A 23,058-nucleotide genomic window follows, 5' to 3' on the forward strand; every position below is an offset into this window, starting at 1 on the left:
CTGCTATGGAGAGGGCAGCACACACATGTTCATCTGTGATGTCAGGGAGGCTCCACCCTGTTGTGATGGACATGTGCACTGCAGGGGGTATGGTGTGGAAACATTCCCACTGAACCTGTTGTCCAGGATGTTTGCAATGTCAGTGGGTTCACTGTATCATTTGTAATTATGCAGTAATTCACAGCATATCTGTGAGTTCCCACACAGGTCCCTGACATAACTAAATAAGGCCTTGTGATTGTCCACAGTGTCTGTTGCAAGTGTCCATTAGAAGTGGTCCTTAGATGAATCAACAACTGATCATAGCTATACTATAGTACTGATCAGAGATGCCTTCCAGATTGTGATTGTGCTCTATAATGTAGTAGCCTCCTCCTGTCCATGTACAACTCAGTAATGGCCGTGGTCCAGTAGACAAGTCCCCTGCCTTTGGAGGAGTGAGTCTTGTAGTTATCTGGGATAGCATGATCCATGAATTCCAGTATTTGCCCATAGAATGTGCTTGTAAAGTATGTAGTTGTCTGAGCCGTAATTAACCTTGTCTCAGGGTCATTGAGGGATACCACCTCAGTTAGTACAAGTGTGATGTTTGCTCATGAGAAGTATGTCACTGAGATCACATAGGATGTGTGTGTGTGTGTGCATGGGATATGTATGTCTAGTGAGATGAATATATATTCCGACCTTAACAATTACAGGTATACCTCTGTTGTGCAACACAGAGTCCCCATGTGTGTGATGATCAGGTACCACATGTATAACCCCCTGTGGGTGTGGTGACCAGGTCTGCCCTAGCATTTGAGTGTAACAATCTTAGCAACTGTTGTGCGAGGGTGTCACTGCTTGAGTAGTATACCCAGTCAATGTTTGTTTATTTGAAGTCACTCAATATAATGGTGTTTGGTGAGACCTTCACATTCCCCAGTGTTCCCAGGAATAACAATTGTTGTGCCCATGTTTGGGAGTGTGGTCTGTAACAGTCTACACACTGAAATGCAGTTTTGACCACTCTCATTTGCACATGTACGTTCCCCAATGCTTTGTGTACTGCTGCCAACCTGGAGGTGTGTGTATGAATGATGTATATGGAATCCCCCCCTATTGCTGTTGTCCAGTCCGAGTCCTGTGTCTGAAAACCATGGTATGACGTAAAACATGTTAGTGCTGCCGTGCTTTTGTGAGCCTAAACCAGGTGTTTGTTACTGCACATATATCAACAGATTCCATACTGATGTGAGTCCTGAGTGCATGCATTCTGAGGGTTAGACATCAGTTATTGAGCACCATCACTGTCCGTTTCCTGTACCCTGTAACATCTATGGTTGTGGTTATGTCATCTGACCCTCACTTCAAACAGCCACTATGTGTGTGTCAAGAACCTAAGGCAGTCTGTGAAAGCCTAGGGATGACAGCTGCATGGCGTCCATAGCGAAGGTACATGGCATGTTGAGCATGTAATCCGAGGCTGACAGACACTGGATCCCCTGTGAATGACAACAATATGTTAGGCAACTGTTAAAACTGATCATGTCATCTGTATACTGTGACATAGTACTTGGTGAGGGTAAGATGCTACACAAGGTCAGGGTCATGGCCTACATGATCAGAGAGCCCCTCTATGTCTCTTGTCATGTAGTCCAGGGAGGAACATCTGAGGGTCTACACACCGGAATGCTCAATAATGAAGCCATATTTGTACTTGCAGTAGACTGACAACAGTGCATGTGTCATGTGGCATATCCTGGCACCCGACACACAGCACACACTGACCTTCACCTTGTTCAGCCTGGTGAGTGGGATGTCAGTGTGACCAACAATTACACTCACCTAATACAGTTGTATGAGTTGTGTTGTGTAGGCCTAAGGGCAGTGACTGTGTGGCACAATGACTTTGTGAACTATGTGATGATATGTGTGTATGGTTGTGTGTTAGCAGTTGTTTGTGTGTCTGTTTTGGATGTCTCAGCTGCTTAGGCAAAGTACATTTAGATGCTCCAAGTATGTAATTGTGTGTCAACGTATATGGTTTGCTGTTGTCATCGGTGCATATGTGACTGTATTTGTGGTGTGTGTGGTTACCTTCACCATGCGATAGACTGTGCCAGTCATGGCTTGGGAGAGCTCAGCCTCCTGTCCATCTATACAGTTGCATGTCTCACAGATATCTGAGTTTGTTGGTAGGAGGACAGTGTTACCTGTGTACATAAGGCAGTTGTAACAATGCATCAGAATTCCAATATGCACCAGCTGGACTGGAGAGTACACACAAAACTGACCTTTGGACATGCCAGGATATGATGATGACATACACTGTCAACTGATCACAAAGGATCAGTAGTGTGTCAAGTGTGTAAAAGAGTATAACAGGGTTTTAGTGTTCAGGTTTGTTGTTGCTGTGGAAAGATAATCTGCAATGGAGTACAGGCAGAAACATTACACCTCCTTTAGCTAGGTCAGAAATATCGATGTACAGCCATATATTTATTTATTTATTTTATTTATTTCCAGTTTGATTACCGGGGAAGTCCATTGGGCCCTGAGACCCGTTTTCAGTGGAGGCCCGGGGAAAAAAGCTCCAGATGTACAAATATAAAATACAGAAATATAAAATATGAATGATACATTGAGGTGATCAGTTTGTACAATAGAAGCATTCATTATTGCAACAAAGTCAAATACTACTTCACTAAGGTTATTCTAAAAGGTTATACAATCATAAACTGTTCTTATAGGGTAATTTAAGACAAAGCATTATTTGAGCACATGAGCACATTCTTAGAAGGTTATACATTTGTAAAGGAATTCTTATAGAGTAGTTTGAGAAAATGCAATTATATAAGCACATAGAGAAGAGAGTTAAGAAATCTATTTACAATATTTACATGAAGCAGTATGAAGATAAGTCTTTGGGACATTTTGAGTGCAATGGAGCACTCCATGTGGTATGAATATGTACTTGGATAGTTTTTAGTTGAGGTGGACTAAAGGGCAGCCTCACCTTTATACACTCTAGGTAGGATATTTGTGAGTTTTTGAATAGTTTTATGTCCTGAGTCAGGGTCACCTGTACCTGACTGACAATGTCAATATCCTGTCAGACAGGCCCATACATACATACCCACCTCCCAGTGACAAAAGGCCCTAACATCATACCAGGAGATATCACATGTAGAATGTGTAAACTGGTCCCCACAATGCCAAATGCATCCCATCACGTGGATAACAATGTTTCCCCATATGTGTCATAAGTGAATGACAGGACAAACAGACACTGCACCTGAACAGTCTGTTGAGTTTTACACTCTCTACAGGATCTTACACCATTGAATGTGTTACAGCAACATGTGGCACACCCCACAAGTGTTGGTGCACAACACATCATGGGAACTATATTCCTATAAGCCTACGAAGTCCAAAATGCTAGTCCGTGGAGTCCATCACGACTGCAGTCAGGAACAGAGATATTGTAAACTGACAAACACACAACACAAACATCTGTGGTATGTTAATGAGCACATCATGTTCCCCAAACCTGCTACATATCTTGCAAGGCAGCCACCCAGGACAAACATTACTGACAGGAGCAACACAGGTCCCACATAGACCTTGAATAGCCCTTTACCAACATCACAGACACATGTGGTATCCACAAAACCTACAATCCGTGCATGAATATTTATTGTCATATGAAGGAATGGTAATATGTCCACAGATAGATCACACCAGGTATGAATTGTGTATTCCTGTTCAAGATGTTAACACCTGCTGACCCACAAGGTTCATTTGTGGGACTGCATAACACTATGTGCACACAAATAACCATGTCCAGTCTGATGTCAGCAACCTACAAACATAGCATGTGAATAAAGACCACACAATAAAGCATGTAGCGCATCGTGTTAATGCATATCTCACTATTATCATAACATAGATAGGTAGGGGGTTGAATCCTGCAATTGCTGAGTGTGTGTGTGTGTGTGTGAGATTGGCTTTGAAAGGAGTGGCCTTTTTGGAAACTGTGGAAACACATTAGGAATTGTGAATACCTCTTTGCCAAGTATGATGATGTCAACATCCTACAAATAGAGCTTTTGAAATGAATGCACCCAGTAAAGGAAATAGCATGTTGTGTTAATGCGTATCTCACTAGTGTCATAATATAGTCAGGTAGGGGGTTGAGTCCTGCAAAGCCAAGTGTGTGTGTGTATGATTTCCTTTGAGAGGAGTAGCCTTTTTGGAGACTGTGGAAACACATTTTAAAAGAGGTACATCCCTCTTTGGAAAGTCTGATGATGTCAGCATCCTACAAATATTCAAGGAGAACAGAAACCACCCTGTAATGCATATAGCATGCCGAGTTAATGCATATCTTTCCAGTAGCATAACATAGTTAAGTAGGGGTTTAAATCCTGTAAATGCTGAGTGTGAATGTGTCTGTGTGTGAGACTGTCTTTGAGATGAGTGGCCTTTTTGGAGACTGTGGAAATACATTAGGAGTGGTGAATCCCTCTTTGCCAAGTGTGATGATGTCAGCATCCTACAAACAGAGCTTTTGAAAAGAATGCTCCTAGTAAAGCAAATAGCGTGTCATGTTAACGTGTATCTCACTAGTGTCATAACATAGTCAGGTAGGGTTTTAGTCCTGCAAATGCTGTGTGTGCCACAGGTGGTCAATGCAGTGTGGGTTTTGCTTTTACTACGGTATGACATATGTTTCAAACAGTATGTGCATTGCACACATCGGGTATCTGCATGTCAAATAGATTTGTGTACATGCGACCTCAATCAGTACATAGGTGTGAAGCCGGCATACTACATGAATACATTTTAAACCTTCGACAGATTGTGCCGCTGCTTCTCAGATCATAGGCCACATATGTATGTCTGTGTCAAGACCAGCCAGTGTAGTGACTGGTGGCCAAGGACATCCCTGCCACACACATCCATGACACGTACTGTAGAGTACTGTGAGTGAGGGTAATTGCTTGGGTATATGACAGACATGTTCATACATAACAACGACTGGCAATAATGGACAGTCATGATAGGTGTGCACCAGCCCTGTAGATATGCATGCAGGCCGCTAATGTGTTATGTGAAACACCGAGAGACCCCACAATACCTATGGATATGTGGATACCAAGGGACAGATTACATAACACGTGTCTGTCTGTACACATTGGTACCCAACATACGTGTTCAAGGCTACCACCTATGTGGTACTGTCAGGATAGTATGTATAGTAAATGTGGATGACCATGCCATAGACGGCGTACTGCTATACAGCATGTATTGGACAACAGGTATCTGTTTGTATGATACCCTTGTGTAGGATATGCGTCCCATCCAGGGAATGCAGTGTAGGCCAATGCATGCATGTTTGCTTGTACCGAAGAAGTCTTTATGCCACACAGGTGTGGTCCCAGGAACATGTGGCGGTCAATACCACTGGTTACTGTTATAGTATATTACTGGAAGGTTCCAACAGTTACTAAGTACCCTACAACTGTGAGTCATTTGTCAGGATATCATCTAATGAATGGTCATAGTCATGCTGTTGAGGTTGTGTATACTGCCAGACTGCAGATCATTGACAGATATCAACGGTATCACCCACAGCATAGTGCCAACCCATGTCATACACACATGTGTACCCATGTTAGTACATATCTGCAGTAGAATGCATACTGGTCATCGAAAGATACCATGAGATGTTAACAATGTGTAGAACAGGGTATGTCGCACATCTCACGTGTCCACTATGCACGTACATGCAGACAGTGCACACACACCATGTTCACAGATGTGTACCTGCTAATTTGTAATGCACACGTCACACACGTACTGTCCACAAACTAACACATGCTGTCAACACTGTATACTTCATCCAAGTGGCACATGGGTGGACAATACATACTCATACCTAACACTGGTGTAAACAATGCTACAATGTCTATCAGAGCTGTGATGCATAATGCCTGCTCAGATATACCTACAAGGATATCAGTACACCTTCCTGCTGGCAACTTGCTACTATTGCTACACTGCTATGATGTCACCCTGTGCATCAAAACCATGTTAGCCTATTCCTGCATCAATGTGATAGATGACAGGAGGTGGCACAGGTGTCATCATATGCACAGGGTGTGTTGTAGGTTTGCCAGAGCCCGACATTGACCCATCCAATCAGCATGTGTGTGTGTGTGTGTGTGTGTGTGTGTGTGTGTGTGTGTGTGTGTGTGTGTGTGTGAGGGATAACAGTACTGCATGGGCCAATTTTTATGTAATGTGTGTGTGTCTGAGCCCTAGTTGTATGGTAAACATGTGTGTGTCTGCATGCACACAAATCCACCTTGTGGCTGCCATATATGGGCGGTTGTGGGACATTCACAGACTGTACCTGCTAGGCTGTACAGATCACTGTCTCTGGCCACGGACACTGTACCTGTGCCTAGCAGGGGTGCTACGGGCAGTATCGGGTACCAACCCTGACTGGGTGCTATCATCAGAGGCAGAGGTATGATGACTGGACCCATGTCCCTGCTGGGACTGGCCAGTGCCATGTGCACGTGGTCTAGCAGGACAGTCAGTGGACAGGCCAGCCCCAGAATTGCTGGGGCTGGTACTGCCACTATGGGAGCGGCTGTGATCTGTGGTCCGTCGGTGACGAATGCCAGCTGATGCTGTTGCTAGCATGCATCCGCGTCAGCCTCTCATCCTTCCCTCATGGTCCTGGCTCATGGCTAACACATTGTGGAGGACATCTAATGTCTCCCTCCAATGGCTATCAATGACCTCGTTGTAATTCTGGATGGCACCGGCAATGTCACAGATGCTGTCATTGATAGCAGTGTAATGGGCTCTCTGCTCCCTTAGTCCCTGTCGGGTGTACGGTTCCATACATGCCTGTGCCTGCATTACAGCCCGGAACATACTGGCGGTTGTAATACCTCCGGGGGCACGTCTGCCAGGGACAGTACAACCAATGGTGCTCCCCCGAGAACCCCTGGACATCCGCCTATGTGGTACCATTCCGGTAATCTGGCTATGGCTGCTGTGAGGGGATGCACGTGCCATAGGTACCACACTCTCCTGGTCAATGCCAACTGTAATGCTGTCCCTCAGCTATGGCCACTGATGACGAGGGATGTATTGGCAGTATGAGTGTGCGCATAGATGGGGTTGACTGCTGTGGACCAATGACAGACTCTGTCAGACCTTCCTCTGCCACAATACATGTCTCATCATCTCCACTATTAGTGGCGGTGATATCAGGTTCCCTGTTACACTCAGCCATGCGTAACACAGCACCTGTGGAAGGAAGACAGGAAACGCACTTTACAATCTGTACATGATGTCAGCACACATGCACACATGAACACATGAACACATGAACACATGAATACATGCATACATGAACACATGAACACATGCACACATGCACACATGCACACATGCACGCATGCACACATGAACACATGCACACATGAACACATGAACACATGCACACATGCACACATGAACACATGCACACATGCACACATGCACACATGAACACATGCATGCATTAACACATGCACACATGCACGCATGAACACATGCACACATGCACACATGCACGCATGCACACACGAAAACATGCACACATGCACACATGAACACATGCAAACATGCACACATGAACACATTCACACATGAACAAATGCACACATGCACAGAAATACACTGCTCATCACAGCACACACACACACACACACACACACACACACACACACACACACACACCAGCAATCCAACACATACACAATAGTGGGTGATGGTGGGTGACAGTATCTCAAGGCAAACAGTCACCACACATGTGTCAGCAGGCAGACCATGTGTTGCTCAACACCATGCAGTGCAAGTGTAGACAGCCCTTTCTAATGACATTATACATGGCTTTGATGCATGTGTGTAGTTGTGCAGTGATTGGCTACACCCTAGAACACAATGTGTACATGGACACTACATTGCTGTGCAAGCATTATCTGCTCTGCAATGTCATGTGCACCATCACTCAATGGTATACATACCATGGCTGCATGTGTCATCTGTGTGACACATAGATTGACATGTGTGATGACAGTGTCTGTGTCCATATCACATAATAGTGGGCACAGGTGTAGCAAATGCATGCAATGTACAGACATGGGATGAGTGATGCATGTAGACATGAAGGAATCCCAATGCACGACATGGACATTGCACAGTGTTTAGGGTGTGTGTGGGATATATTACAGATATGTTGTAGCCAGCCATGACATGGCATGCTACACGACTGCAACATTAAACACCACACATACCCAATGTGTGTCATGTGACCTATACACCCAAAAGCATTCCAGGACACATATGTGACTCTTTGTACAGATGGCGGCTGTTGTGCAAAATGTATATACTAGCATATGTAAGCACACACACAACATGCTATGCATGGTGTGTAAAGGTGCATATGTTTGCACACACAGAACAATGATGTGCACAGCAAAGACTGCTATGTGTAGTACTGTGGTCACTGTAGCTGGATGGGGTGTAGTGTCATGTGCCATCATCATCATCATGCATCTTGTGGTCACTCATGGTTACTACTGTGTGACAGACCACCGCCTAGCATGCTGTACCTGAACTGCAGTGCAGTGGATACATTCACTATTACACAGCCACTTTGTACATGGGTGTATGAGGTGCCTAGTAGGGAGCATTGCCTAACATGACTGTGTTATGTGTTGAAGACTGTTGCACAGCTCCATGATAGGCCTCTACCCCTGAAGTACATTATGTGTGTGTGGATGACATGTGGGATACTGACGTGTGACCTTACAGCCGGTGTGTGGTTATGCCATATGTAGCATGACTTTGTGTATTGCATGTGATAAATGTCTTATGTTGTATACAGGTGTTACAGCTATGCCTATCCAATGTGCAGTAGGGGGTTGCCACAACTGTGTGTCATGCTCTGTATATTGCATGTCAATGAGGAAGCTACTGACATTACTGAGCTGTGCAACGTCTCACAGCAAACATGCATGGCATGCATTATGCATAGGTGTGTTAGGTGTACATGGCCTACACCTCACCTATGACATGCATATTTCATTGCCAACATTGCAGGTATAACACACTCACCAGCATGGATTGGCTGCCCTGACATCACACCAGGGGGACCTACGAGAATATGAGAGGGTTCATCAGTGGCCACAACTGTGGCATTGCTACAATGGGTATGCTAAACTGCAGTACAACAACAGTCAACAGTCACAGGTGTAGGGATATTATACAAACTATCCATATTGCACAACCATATGCAGCAGAACTGCTAAACACACAATACACATTTCACGTACACATAATCTAACAATACAGTTAACTGTAGTCTACAGATAGGGCATATTACCTGCTTGCTCCAGGTGGATGTGCTGGGTGGCTCTGGCCTCCATTACAACACATGTCAGAGGTTGTCGTAGCTGTTGTCCAGGAGCCACCATGCTTAGGAGCAGCTCCTCCGCTCTGGTGAGGGGGGGGTGTATGGCCACCCCACCACCTGTGGCAAGCTGCTGTCTTTGGATATCAGATGCACGCTGCTGGACTTGTCTAATTAAATCATTGCAGTGATGGCGTACCTGCTCATATGTCCGGTTATGCATGCCTATGTCATTTACCTGACTAACAAACTCCTGCCACCGTGCAGTCTGCTCCTGCTGGTGCTGGCTGGTTCTGGATAACAGCATGGTGTGCTGCTGCAAAAGGCTGTTGACTATCACCTCTTCCTTTTCTGCAGTGTAAGCTGGATTACATTGAAAAATATATGAACAATATGTGTGAGAGTGTCCTGTGGCACACTTTACACCTTTACCCACAGATATCACTTTACTGACATATATACCATCCTATTGTCTGTCAGTGGTTACACACATTCAATAACACTTACTGGTTCTCAGGCCACAACTAACTAACACTGCCTGGCAGACTCTATATATCACACCACTATACAACAGTACCTGACACACTGTTTGTGTCACATTGCACAACCTCAAGACAGGGGTGTATATCACACCAATGCACGAACAGAGATGTCATCCATTGCAATGGATGTAAAGTATAGGTACAGTAGTACCAATCAAACACCCGAGTCATTAATGCCATAGCCCTGCCTAACAGATTTGTCCAGTTGTTACTATAGGTGGCATGCTGCTGTAACAGACTATAGATGTTGCTGGATACACACGTCAACCCTGTAACACACATATGATTGCAGCCATTGTACAGGCATGATCACACACACATCAGGCAAACATACAATGCACCACTGTATGCCAACACAGATGAGCATTACCTGTGTACCATAAGGTGCTGTGTACCACTACTTACACACCCTTATACCTGCAGTCTGTCCTCTGTGCAGACTACAGGAAACACACATGACAGTGTTTCCAAGCAATGTGAGCACACACCATACTGTGCTGTTTAACCCTACAGCTTCAGGTAGTACTACAGTTAATATTGGTGATGGATTCATCTGCAGTACCAATCACTAAGCATACATGTATTGCTTTAGCCTACAATGAGACACCACATTCATCAATGGAGAACTACATCACATCATATGCCGTACTACTATGTCTGCCTAACAGTACATTACACATCAGTTGCTGTCCTCACAGCTAGGTTAGGCACTACCATGTCAGATACAACATCACACTAAGCTATCACACATTTACAGACCTTGCACACATTCAGCGTTACACTCATACAACCTCACATAGCAGCTATTGCATTAAGTACATGTGTGAGTGCATAGTGTCATAAGCAGGTGATATGCTATTGGCCCTAGGGCCTACTGCAGCCTAGCCATATGCTACCCTGGCCTTTGACACACATGTACTGTGATTTCACTTGCCCCTGCCAACCTGAACCACAGAGGTGTTTGCTGGGGTGTATTAACAATGTTTACACAATCATCAGGGGTATTTATAACAACTGCTAAGGAGGAGCCTTGTTTGTTATTGCTATGTGGTCTATTCTGGTGTATGGCATATGTCTGAGATGGGAACCTATCCCTCCAGCATGTGCTGTTTAGTAAGCTGACATGGTTTAGGGCACTAGAGCGTGCAACCCCAAGGGGTTATGATATGTTGCCATGGTGGTTGTCACCCAGCTATGGGTGTGAAATACCTCTGTATGTCTGGCAGAGGTCACCTTTGTGTGGCCAGTATGCAATACAGTGTAGTTGTGGTTTTGTGAGTCAGTCTGCATAGGGCATCTGTTTGCAGACAGTATTGGGAGGTCTGTCTGTGTGCTGTTCACCTGGTGTAGTTGTCATGTGAAGTACATACCACACAGGGCATTGTGATGAGTAGAGGGGAACCCTACCGTATACTTCCATAGATGACACACCTGTTGTCATGACACATACCACACAGACATATTACAGGTGTAGTGTGGCACTGTCTTCATCACAGTGGAGGCTACTGTCCACCTGTGTCCCATGTTCCCTTATCACACCTTCACTGTTAGGTAGATCTCTGCCTATGTGTTAGTTAATGGGTACACTGTTTTGGGAAGGTGGAATGGCACTGCAGTATCAACACTTGTCTACAATTGATGCCTTGTTCACCACACACCAGTTGCAGTACATATGACCACGTGTCTCTGTGTCTCTCTCTCTCACTCTATATGTATATCTATATATATTTATATATATGTATATATATATGCATATATATATATATATATATATATATATATATATATATACATTATATATATGCATATCTATACACATACATGTACACATCCATTGCTGTACACATGGATGTACATATAGGCACATGTAAATTCCACCTTTCATGGTGGGGATCTCACTTTTGCGACAGTTGTGGGATGTACAGGTATGTGATTACATTGCACAGTGTTGTGCAGAATGCATGTGGGTGTCCTCAGCCCTTGTAGCATTAGCAGGCCTCACTGTCTGTAACACATCAGATCTGACAAATCTGTCCCACAGCATTTAACCACCACATGACATATATCAACACTATCATAACTGGCCTTAGGCATAGGCCTACTGGGCAGCCACCTAGGGCGCCGCTCTAGCAGGGGTGCTTTTCCACTATTTATGTGGACACAAGGATGGGGGCACAAGGAAATGTGGTGGGGGCACCGTGGGGCCCTTTTACCTAGGGCACCAGTTGACCTAAGGCCACTCCAGCACACTGCATGCTGTTTTCTAGACCACACACTACAACCTACATGGATATATGCACATATCAACATTCACTGACAGATAGCTGTCCACCCTTCACTAACAGTTGCAGTATGTCCCTTGCCCTAAGCACATGTGCAGATACAGATAGATACATACTGCTGCCACACATGGATGATTTGCAGTGTGTAGAGTACTATTCGGGAACATCTACAACATGCCAACACATACATTTGAGTTGCATACCTTACCTTTGTATTTACCTGCTCCGTGTGTTACGGTTTTGTATCTTTTTATTTTTTTGGCTGGTTTGATTGGGGTATTTGCCCTCTATTTCACCTTCTGTCTTTTTTCTTTTTTGGATGGTTTGATTTGGGCATTTGCCCTCTATTTCACCTTCAGTCTTTTTTTTTTGGCTGGTTTGATTTGGGTTTTTGCCCTCTATTTCAGCTTTGGTCTCTGTTTCTGTCTCTCTCTCTCTCACTCATTGTGTCACAACACCTGCAGTGATATAATTGCATGTGTGGACTGCAGGTGCAGCCTGCTTTTCTAGGTATCTGCACTTGTGCATGTGACAGCCTCTGCACCAATTGCTGCCCACCATTCAGTAATTGCATGCAGCCTGCTGTTTGGTGATTGCATTACTCACTGTGATTGGAGCCCACTGCTATAAAATGCTATGTTAGGTAGGCATAGCCCTTTCAGATTTCAAAGGTGAGGCCCAGTCTTGTTTGCTCTGGACACCGTTGTGTCAGTATGAAGGTTGGAATATGTCTCTTATCTGATGATAGGGTTGTAGCCAGTTATGTGCATGTTGTACTCATACCTGCAAGTTGCTGCTTCCAGTACACACATCTCAGTGTAGACTTGTAAGCACCCCTCCAAATGCTAATACAGGATACATGGGAGTATATACTTTTTTCTCACTTACACAATTAACTGCCATACAAATGTGCTTATTGCACTGTATTCCTGTGGCCAGTGTTTATCCTGGTGTGATACTGTGTGATATTTGTAAGGTGCTACTGTAATGTTATTCCCTGCTAGGATGGCTGGTTCTCCTTTCACAGTCATGTCATGCAGTTCCACAACCACTGCTGGTAAAGACCCACAGAAAAGGGTTTGTGCTATACCATTCCTAATTTCCATTTACATTCCCTCATTGTAATGCTTGATATATTTATTTCAGAACCATGTTATTAGTATATTTGCTGTGGCTTAGTGGTAATTCATGCAGTCTATTGTGTCAATGGTCTGGGGTTCGCGACTGGCAGAGGTTTTTTATTTTGCTGCTCAGCAGAACAAGGGCCCTGCCATAGAGTGACTAAGGCACTTTTAAGCAGTAGTAAGCGGGTTTGCGTGGGTTTGCACGATGCTTAGCTATGCTTAGCTAAGTGCACACATGTGCACACTCGCTTAATCACACTTACAACCTCTTAAAAGTGCTTACTCCCGCTAACCCCCACGCTAATTTCTTTAAAAGAAAAGAAAATGGGGAGATAGGAAAGTGGTGAAAAAGGGGGCACAGAGAGGGAAAGACTGTAGGAAAACAATCTCGGGGTGTGAAGGACGGGTGTAGGGAAGGTCCATAGCTGCCCATTTCTTTGCCAGCAACAGCTGTGCATACACTGAAAATTTGGAGTGAAATTTGATACCTTCCACCCCTGAGAGAGGGGTGAGGACAACATAGTTTGTTGTACTGCCAATTAGAATTATCAGTGTACATGTCCAATGGGCATGTGTGTGAAATGGGAAGCTATGTATGGGGAGTAATTTTTTTCGGGTACAGATTGCCCTTTTTATTTTTTCAGGGGAGAGTGGTAAGTGAGGTAGAGGAAGTAGGTATATTTGGGGAGGTAGGTTGGGTAGGTAAAAAGACAAGACAAACAAGACACATACAGGGGTGGAGTATGACACATGGGGTGGGTAAACACAATTGACGGGGATGGATGTTTGAAAATCACAAGCCCATGAGCCCACATATGGTAACAGTAGGACTGATATCCCCACCCATGGGCAGTCACCACTGGACCTTCACAGACCCGAGGGTCACTGTGCTGGGGGCTGTGTAGGAGGGGCAGGCTCACCCCTGAGTTGCGCCACTCTCGAGCTGGCGTAGGGGATTAGTGAATAAACACTGGATCCGAGGGTCACTGTGCTGGGGGCTGCGTAGGAGGGGCAGGCTCACCCCTGAGTTGCGCCACTCTCGCCTCGAGCTGGCATAGGGGATTAGTGAATAAACACTGGATCTCCCTATGCACGACAACCCAGACCCTTCGGAGGGTGACAGGAGGCCCTTCTCTGCCCATGCTTACAGGGGGGGGTGAGCCCCATCCCCTGCAGTGCTTCCACCCGAAGGTGGCACAGGACCTATGGAGGAGGGTGGCTCAGGCTGGGCACCAGACCTGCTGGTGCCAGGTGCAACTGCCTGCTGAGGTGGGACAGGTGGGTCCGCTGGGACCGGCCTTCCCATATGTTCTGTGATTAGGTGTTTTTAATTACAACATAGACAACAGCATTCCAAGTTAGTTGTAACAGCATGCAGTAATAGTGCCATTAACCCAACACACCAGGGTTACAACAGTTGAACAGCAAGCATAACAAATGCATGTATTGAATGACAGTGGACATTCCAACAGCATGCAGGGATGATTGGTGGCAACAGGCCACCAATATTGTGGTGTTTTAACAGGGGACATGCATCAAAGTAGGTGCAGATTTTTTATAACAATAGGACATATGTCTCAACAAATGTTATGCGATTACACATACCCACTGAGGTGTGGAATTGCATTGTTTATGCACATGGAGTAGGGTGTAAAAAGAAACCTCCATTAACATCTTATTAGTACTTTAACTGTACACTACATTCCTATTGACTGCAGGTATATATCCCCTACATGTATTCTTACACTAAACAACATGCTTTGATTGAGTTATGGGTTTTGCTACTTCATGATATACCTGGCCTATATCTGACATGGTAACTTTCCAGGATGCAGATGTTACTGCTACATACTTGTATTAAATTGACTTGTTTATGCATGTGCACATCTGGATGTGTTCACATGGCTTTTTCACTTGTTTTCTACACAACCCTACTTTTCAGGTAACACACTTAAGTTTCTGGGGAACACCTTGACAGGCTACTCGTGTGCCAGATTTACCTATGCATGTCAACCATTTCACAACTGTTTAGGACTGTTGCATACTTCACAGCTACTGGCACTTCCTTAATCCACTTTATATGGGACTGCACTACTGGGGGTTGTCAGCACTTACTACAACAGAGTAACATTTCTTCACTGCAAGGGTTCAACAACAATTTCTGAGTAACTGGCACATACACACTGCAAGTATTATACCTTTCTTATTTACATTAAAACTCTTTTCTACAGGCTCTCTCCTGTATTTGACATTACACTGCATACAGTAGATCTATTCAGGAAATGTTATACCTTTATTGATAGTTTACAAGACTGTTTTACAGGCTCACTCATGTTTTATCTATGACAGTGCATGCAGAGATAGTATTCCAGACATGTTTTTGTTTTGTTCATGGGTTACTACACTCTATTCCTGCCTATCTGACTTATGATATGCAACAGTACATGCAGATGATTTATTCAGGGAATAAATGTTTTATACTTCACAGCTACTGCCACTTCCTTCATCCACTTTCTATGGGACTGCACAACTGTGGGTTGACAGGACCTAATACAACAGTACTATTTATTATTGCAAGGGTACAACAACATTTCAAAGTAAGTGACACACACACACTCCAAATTTTATACCTTTATTAATTACATTGAACACTGCTTTCTACAGGCTCTCTCCTTTACTTATTATTACAGTGCATACGGAAATATTATACCTTTCTTGATGGGTTACAACACTCTTTTTCAGGCTTACTCAATTATATGTTATGACAATACATGCAGGGATAGTATTCCAGAATTATTTTAGCTTGATTGGTGGGTTAGTACACTCAATTTCTGGCTCACTGAGATTTGTTATATAACAGTACATGCAGAGGATTTAATCAGGACATTTTATTGCTGTATTATTGGGCTTATACACTTTTCTCATGCTCACTCACATATATCATGTAACAATACATGCAGAATATTTACTAACCTGCCTGGTGGCACAGCCTTAGCAGCCTATCTGCATAGGCTTGCTGATTCATAGCGCGAGCACCTGCAGCTTTGGAGTAAATAAAGGGATATTGAGACATACCTATACATTATTTAGACTATATTAGCTTATCTTAGATACTGCATTCCATGGCTACCTACTTAGTAGTGGGGCATCCCGCATTTGACAGGCCTCCTGGATGCACCAGTTCAGAATGTCCTGCTTCTGCCTCTTCAGGTCTGCATGGTGGTGATGGACCTGCTCAGCAGTCCGAGGGATGCCTATGGCACTGGTGAGTTCATGAGCCAACTAGTTCCAAGCCTCCGCCTTATAACTCTGTTACATGGAACTGGCCCTGCAGGAGTCGAGTCTCATGCCGATGGACTAGGAGTCAAACCATATATCTTGACTCCTCGATGCCCCAGCATTGCGCTCGAAAGCATGTACCCTCTCCAGCACCAGACATTCTAACTGCAGATGGGAGCTACAATCAGTTATGGCGTGTATTCCCACCTATGCGGCTTAAATATGCCGCATTTCCCACACTTTTCTGTGATTGGCCATTTTTGAATATTCTTGGCTGACTGCAGACCTGCTTAGCAATGGTTAATCAAACATTTATTACTATATATATGTTAACAGTGGATGTTTATCTGAAGCTGTTGTGGCTTTGTGGTTCAGTACTTTGATTATGGTGCACAGTGTCCTGGATTCAAACATTAACATTGCATTTTATTTTACTACTGTCCAGACAAGTTAGGGGGCATGGCTGTGTGTAAGCAACTTTGCTCTACGTTGCTCCACGTTGCCAGACGGGGCACTGGTTGGCGCTGCGCGAACCTCCGCGCAAACTGATTGCACTGGGTAAAGCGCTATTTTGCTTTGGGCAACTATTTTGCGCTGGGTAAAGTGCGAGTTAGCTATGGGCAACTACATTGCACTGGGTAAAGCGCAAGTTAGCTAGGGGCAACTACATTGCACTGGTTGAAGCGCTGCTTAACTGTGGCCAATTTTATATTGGGATCCTTTAAAATGTTTATTTTATTCACTGATACATTGGCCATTTCACTGCTTTTTAGTTATGTTTAAACATATACTTTGGGTATTATTCCATATACTGATTTAAAAAATAAATATGAAAGGGACTGGTGGGACTCGAACCGTGAATGCCTCTTCTTTGTGTGAACGCTCTACCATTACGCTATTGCTATTTCGTGTGATCTGCATAAACATTCTTTCTTATGCTCTTCCATGTGAGAATTGCTGACTGTAGCTAAGCAATGGGCACACACGCGCAAATACGGGCAGCTATATGGGGAATTAGAAAAAAAAAATAAAATGTTTTACTTTTTATAACTGTGCTGGGGGTTTACAATGTCAGGGAGTGTGGTGTTGGGTACATGGACATTTGAGCAGACTCACTCTTGTGTGTTGACGTTTTGCATTTCGGACACTTGCAAGGGCGTGGACATTTAGACTGCTCAGCAGTCGGACACGCCCCCTGCTTTCCTGCACAGTCCGTGTTAGACTTGCAGTTGAGTCAGTGTGCCCTCATGAATATTCATGGCATGCTGACGTCATACCGTTCAACTGCAGCCTCCGAGTAAGACTTATTTAGTCTTACACGGAGGGTTTGTGAATCCGGGGGTTACTCTATTATCTTACAGAACACTACTCAAATGAAATTATTCTCCTTGGTGATGTAAATATAAATTGTCTCTCTCTAAATTACCCTAACTCTAGATCTCGCAATAACTTATATGGCTTTACACAACTTATATCAGAACCTACACACTTTAATAACTCTCAGATTCGTAGTACACAGAGCCTACTATATATCACAACCCTGAAACCATATCCAACTCCCTTAGTGATCACTCTCCTATAAAAGTTACTAGATTCACCCCTCACTTCACCAGATCTCAGATACATTACCTGTCGAAAACTATCCAACTTCTCCCCTGAAACTTTTAACACCCTTCTCTCCAGAATTACCTGGAGCCACCTTAAAGAACTTACTCTAGATGAAGCAGTCCAATCTTTTAACACTATCTTTCTTGACATATTAAACACCCTTGTACCTCTTCATACTGTTAGAATAAAATCCAAAATATCTCCATGGCTTTCCAAAACAACCTGCTCCCTAATGAAAAACAGGGACAGGTTGTGGAAAACCTGGATAAAGTATAAACTCTCTTATTACTGGTAAACATATAGAGAACTTAGAAACTGCACAAAAAAAACCCAAATTGCTAAGGATAAAAAGGAATTTTATTTCAACCCTCCTACATCCCTAAGATCTAATCTCAAAAAAATTTGGAATTCAATCAACCAAATAGTGCACCCTGGTAACCCTTCCTCCCCCAATCCCTACCCAAGCAACACACCTAATGACACTGTCGCTATCTTTAATACCTTCTTTATAGAAACTGTTACTAAGATGGTCAAAACAGATCCCCTCTTAGCAAATGACTCCAATCACTCTGTTCTACCCTCAAGTCCCAACCTCTCTAATCCCTTTTCTTTCCAACCTGTATCTATTACTTATATTAAATCCTTACTCTCCAAATTAAAACCATGCTCCAGTTCTGCTGATAATATTCCTTCCTTCTTTCTCCAGCTAGCCACTGATACTTTTGCCATTCCTGCTTCTATCCTCATTAACCGCTCTACTACTGAATCTAAAGTTCCATCTAGCTGGAAAAAATTCTACTTGCTACCTAGCCACAAAAGAGGAAACTCACATGAAATCTCTAATTTTAGACCTATAGCCATCCAGTCTCCCCTCTCAAAAATACTTGAAAAATCCATACACAAGCAAACACTTCCCCCGGGATTCACGAATCCTTTGTGTAAGACTAAATAAGTCTTACTTGGAAACTGCAGTTGAACGGTATGATTTCAGGGTGCCATGCATATTCATGAGGGCATACTGACTCCACTCCAAGTCCAACATGGACCGTGCAGGAAGGCAGGGGGTGTGTCTGGCTGCCGAGCAGTCCAAAAGTCCACGCCCCTGCAAGTGTCTGAATTGTGAAATGTCAACACACATGAGCGAGTCCGCACAAATGTCTACGTATCCAACACTACACTCCCTCACATTGTAAACCCCCAGTACAGTTATGAAAAGTAAAACTTTATTTTTGTTTCTAATTCCCAATATAGCTGCCCGTATTTGTGCGTGTTTGTGCGGGTGTGCCCATTGCTTAGCTGCAGTTAGCAATCTCGACACTGACGAGCATAATAAGGAATGTTTATGCGTATTAAGCCAAATAGCAATAGCATAGTGGTAGAGCCTTCGCACAAAGAGGCGACAGTCACGGTTCGAGTCCCACCACTTCCCTTTCTATTTTATGTTTTAAATTAGTATATGAAATAATTCCTGACATATATGATTAAACTTTTCCTAAAAGCATTGAAATGGCCTATGTATCAGTGAAAAAAATGTATATTTATAAAGGATCCTGACATATAATTGCCCACAGTTAAGCAGCGCTTTACCCAGCGCAATAGAGTTGCCCATAGCTAAATAGCACTTTACCCAGCCCAATATAGTTGCCCGTAGTTCAGCAGCACTTTACCCGGTGCAATATAGTTGCCCATAGCTAAATAGCGCTTTAGCCAGCGCAATCAGTTTCCATGGAGGTGCGCGCCTTGCCACCCAGCGCACCATCAGGCAATGTGGAGCAATGTAGAGCAAAGTTGCCTAAACACAGCCTCACCCCCTAGCCTGTCTGGACAGTAGTAAAATAAAAAGCAATGATAAGGTTCGAACCCAGAACACTGTGTAGCATAATCAACGTACTGAACCACTAAGCCATGACAGCTTAGGATAAATAGCCACTGTTAACATACATATACTTATAAATGGTAGATTAACCATTGCTAAGCAGGTCTGCAGTCAGCCAAGAATTTAAAAAAAATGGCCAATCACAAAAAAGTATGGGAAATGTGGCATATTTAAGCCCCATAGGAGGGAATACTCACCATAACTGATTGTAGCTCCCATCTGCAGTTAGAATGGCTGGTGCTGGAGAGGGTACTCACTTTCAAGTGCAACGCTGGGGCATCAAGGAGTCAAAATACATGGTTTGGCTCCTTGTCCACCGTCATGAGTCAAGACTCCTGCAGGGCCAGTTCCAAGGGACGGAGTACAAGGCAGAGGCTTGAAATCAGTTAGCTCATGATCTCATCAGTGCCACAGGCATTCCTCGGACTGGTGAGCAGGTCCATCACCACCATGCAGACCTGAAGAGATGGAAGCAGGACCTACTGAACCAAAGGATACGGGAGGGCCGTGACATGCAAGATGCCCCACTACTGAGTAGGTAGCCATGGAATGCAGTATGTAAGACATGCTAATTTAGTCTATATGATGGATAGGTATGTCTCAATATCCTTTCATTTACTTCACAGCTCAGGTGTCCGTGCTGTGAATCAGCAAACCTATGCAGATAGGCTGCTAAGGCTGCACCACCAGGCAGGTTAGTAATTATTCTGCATGTATTGTTATATAAAATAAGTGAGAGAGCCTGAAAGAAAGTGTTGTAGCCCAATAATACAGCCATAAAATGCCCTGAATAATACCTCTGCATGTACTGTAATATAAAATAAGTCAGAGAGGCAGAAAAATAGTGCAGTAACCCATTAAAAAAGGTAAAATAAGTCTGGAATAATATTGCTGCATGTACTGTCATATAAAATAAGTGAGCGAGCCTGAAAAAGAGTGCTGTATCCTATTAATAAAGGTATATGTCTTGAATATGTCTTCCGTATGCACTGTAATATCAAATAAAGGAGAGAGCCTGTAGAAAAGTCACTTACTTTGAAATGTTGTTGTACCCTTGCATTATACAAATAGTACTGTTCTAATAAGTGCTGTCAACCCACAGTTGGGCAGTCCCATATAAAGTGGATGATGGAAGTGCCAGTAGCTGTGAAGCATATATATATATATACAGTCCTCAACAGTCAGTTAATGGCTGGCATGCATAAGTAAATCTGGCACATGAGTAGCTTGTTAATGTGTTCCCCAGAAATGTGAGTGTGCTACACGAAATGTAGGGTTCTGTAGAAATTTAACTGAAAATGTCACGTGAACAAATCCAGATATGTAGATATAGAAATATAAATAAAATAAATAACTATGTAGCAGTACCATCTGCATCTTGGACAGTTAGTATGTCAGATATAGGTCAGGTATATAATGAACTAGCCAAACCCATTACATAACCTAATGCGTGTTGCCAAGTGTGATAATACATGTAGGAGATATACACCTGCAGTCAATAGGAATGTAGTGTAGACTAAAAGTACTTATAAGATGTTAATTGAGGTTTCTTTCTGCACCCTACTGTATGTGCATAAACAATGCAATTCCACACCTCAATGGGTATGTCTAATCTCAAAGCATTTGTTGGGACATATGTCCTTTTGCTCTATAAATATCTGCATTTACTTTGATGCATGCGCCCTGTTCAAACACCACAGTCTTGGTGGCCTGTTGCCACCAATCATTACTGCTTGCTGTTGGAATGTCCATTGTCATTCAATATATGCATGTGTTATACTTGCTGTTCAACTGTTGGAACCTTGATGTGTTGGGTTAATGGGAATATTACTGCATGCTGTTACAACTAATTTGGAATGCTGTTGTTTATGTTGTAATTAAACACACCTAATCACAGAACGTATGGGAAGGCTGGTCCCAGCGGACCCACCTTCCCTCCTCAGCTGGTGATTGCACCTGGCACCAGCAGGTCTGGTGCCCAGCCCAGGCTCCCCTCCTCCATTGGTCCTGTGCCACCTTCAGGTGGAAGTGCTGCAGGGGATGGGGCTTGTCCTCCCCATGCAAGCATGGGCAGAGAAGGGCCACCTGTCACCCTCTGAAGGGTCCAGGCTGTGGTGCGTAGGGAGATCCAGCGTTCAGTCACTGATCCCCTATGCCAGCTCCTATGCAGCCCCCAGCACAGCCACCCTTGGGGCTGTGAAGGTGCAGTGGTGACTGCCCATGGGTGGGGATCTCAGTTCCACTGTTACCATCTGTGGGCTCATGGGCTTGCGATTTCCAAACATCCGTCCCCATCAATTGTGTTCACCCACCCCATGTGTCATACTCCACCCCTTTATGCATCTTGTTTGTCTTGTCTGTTTACCTCCCCAACCTACCTCCCCAAATATACTTACTTCCTCTAACTCACATTCCACTCTCACCTGAAAAAAAAAAAGGCAATCTGTTCCCACAAAAAAAATTACGCCCCATACATAGCTGCCCATTTTGCACACATGTCCACTGGACATGTAAACTGATAATTATAATTGGCAGTACAACAGACTTTGTTGCCCTCATCCCTCTCTCAGGGGTGAAAGGTTTCAAATTTCTCTCCAAATTTATTGCATATGCCCAGCTGATGCTGGTAAAGAAATGGGCAGTCATGGACCTTCCCTACACCCGTCCTGCACATCCCGAGCTTGTTTCCCTACTGTCTTTCCCTCTTTGTGCCCCCTTTTTCACCACTTTCCTATCTCCCCATTTTCTTTTCTTTCAAAGAAATTAGCGCAGGGGTTAGCGGGAGTAAGCACTTTTATGCAGTAGTAAGCGGGTTTAAGCGAGTGTGCATATGTGTGTGCTTAGATATACATCGCTAAGTGTTGCGCAAACCCGTGCAAATCAGCTT

Source organism: Protopterus annectens, chromosome 1.part0 (genome assembly GCF_019279795.1).
Source record: "Protopterus annectens isolate FY-2018-M chromosome 1.part0, PAN1.0, whole genome shotgun sequence".
Taxonomy (NCBI): domain Eukaryota; kingdom Metazoa; phylum Chordata; order Ceratodontiformes; family Protopteridae; genus Protopterus; species Protopterus annectens.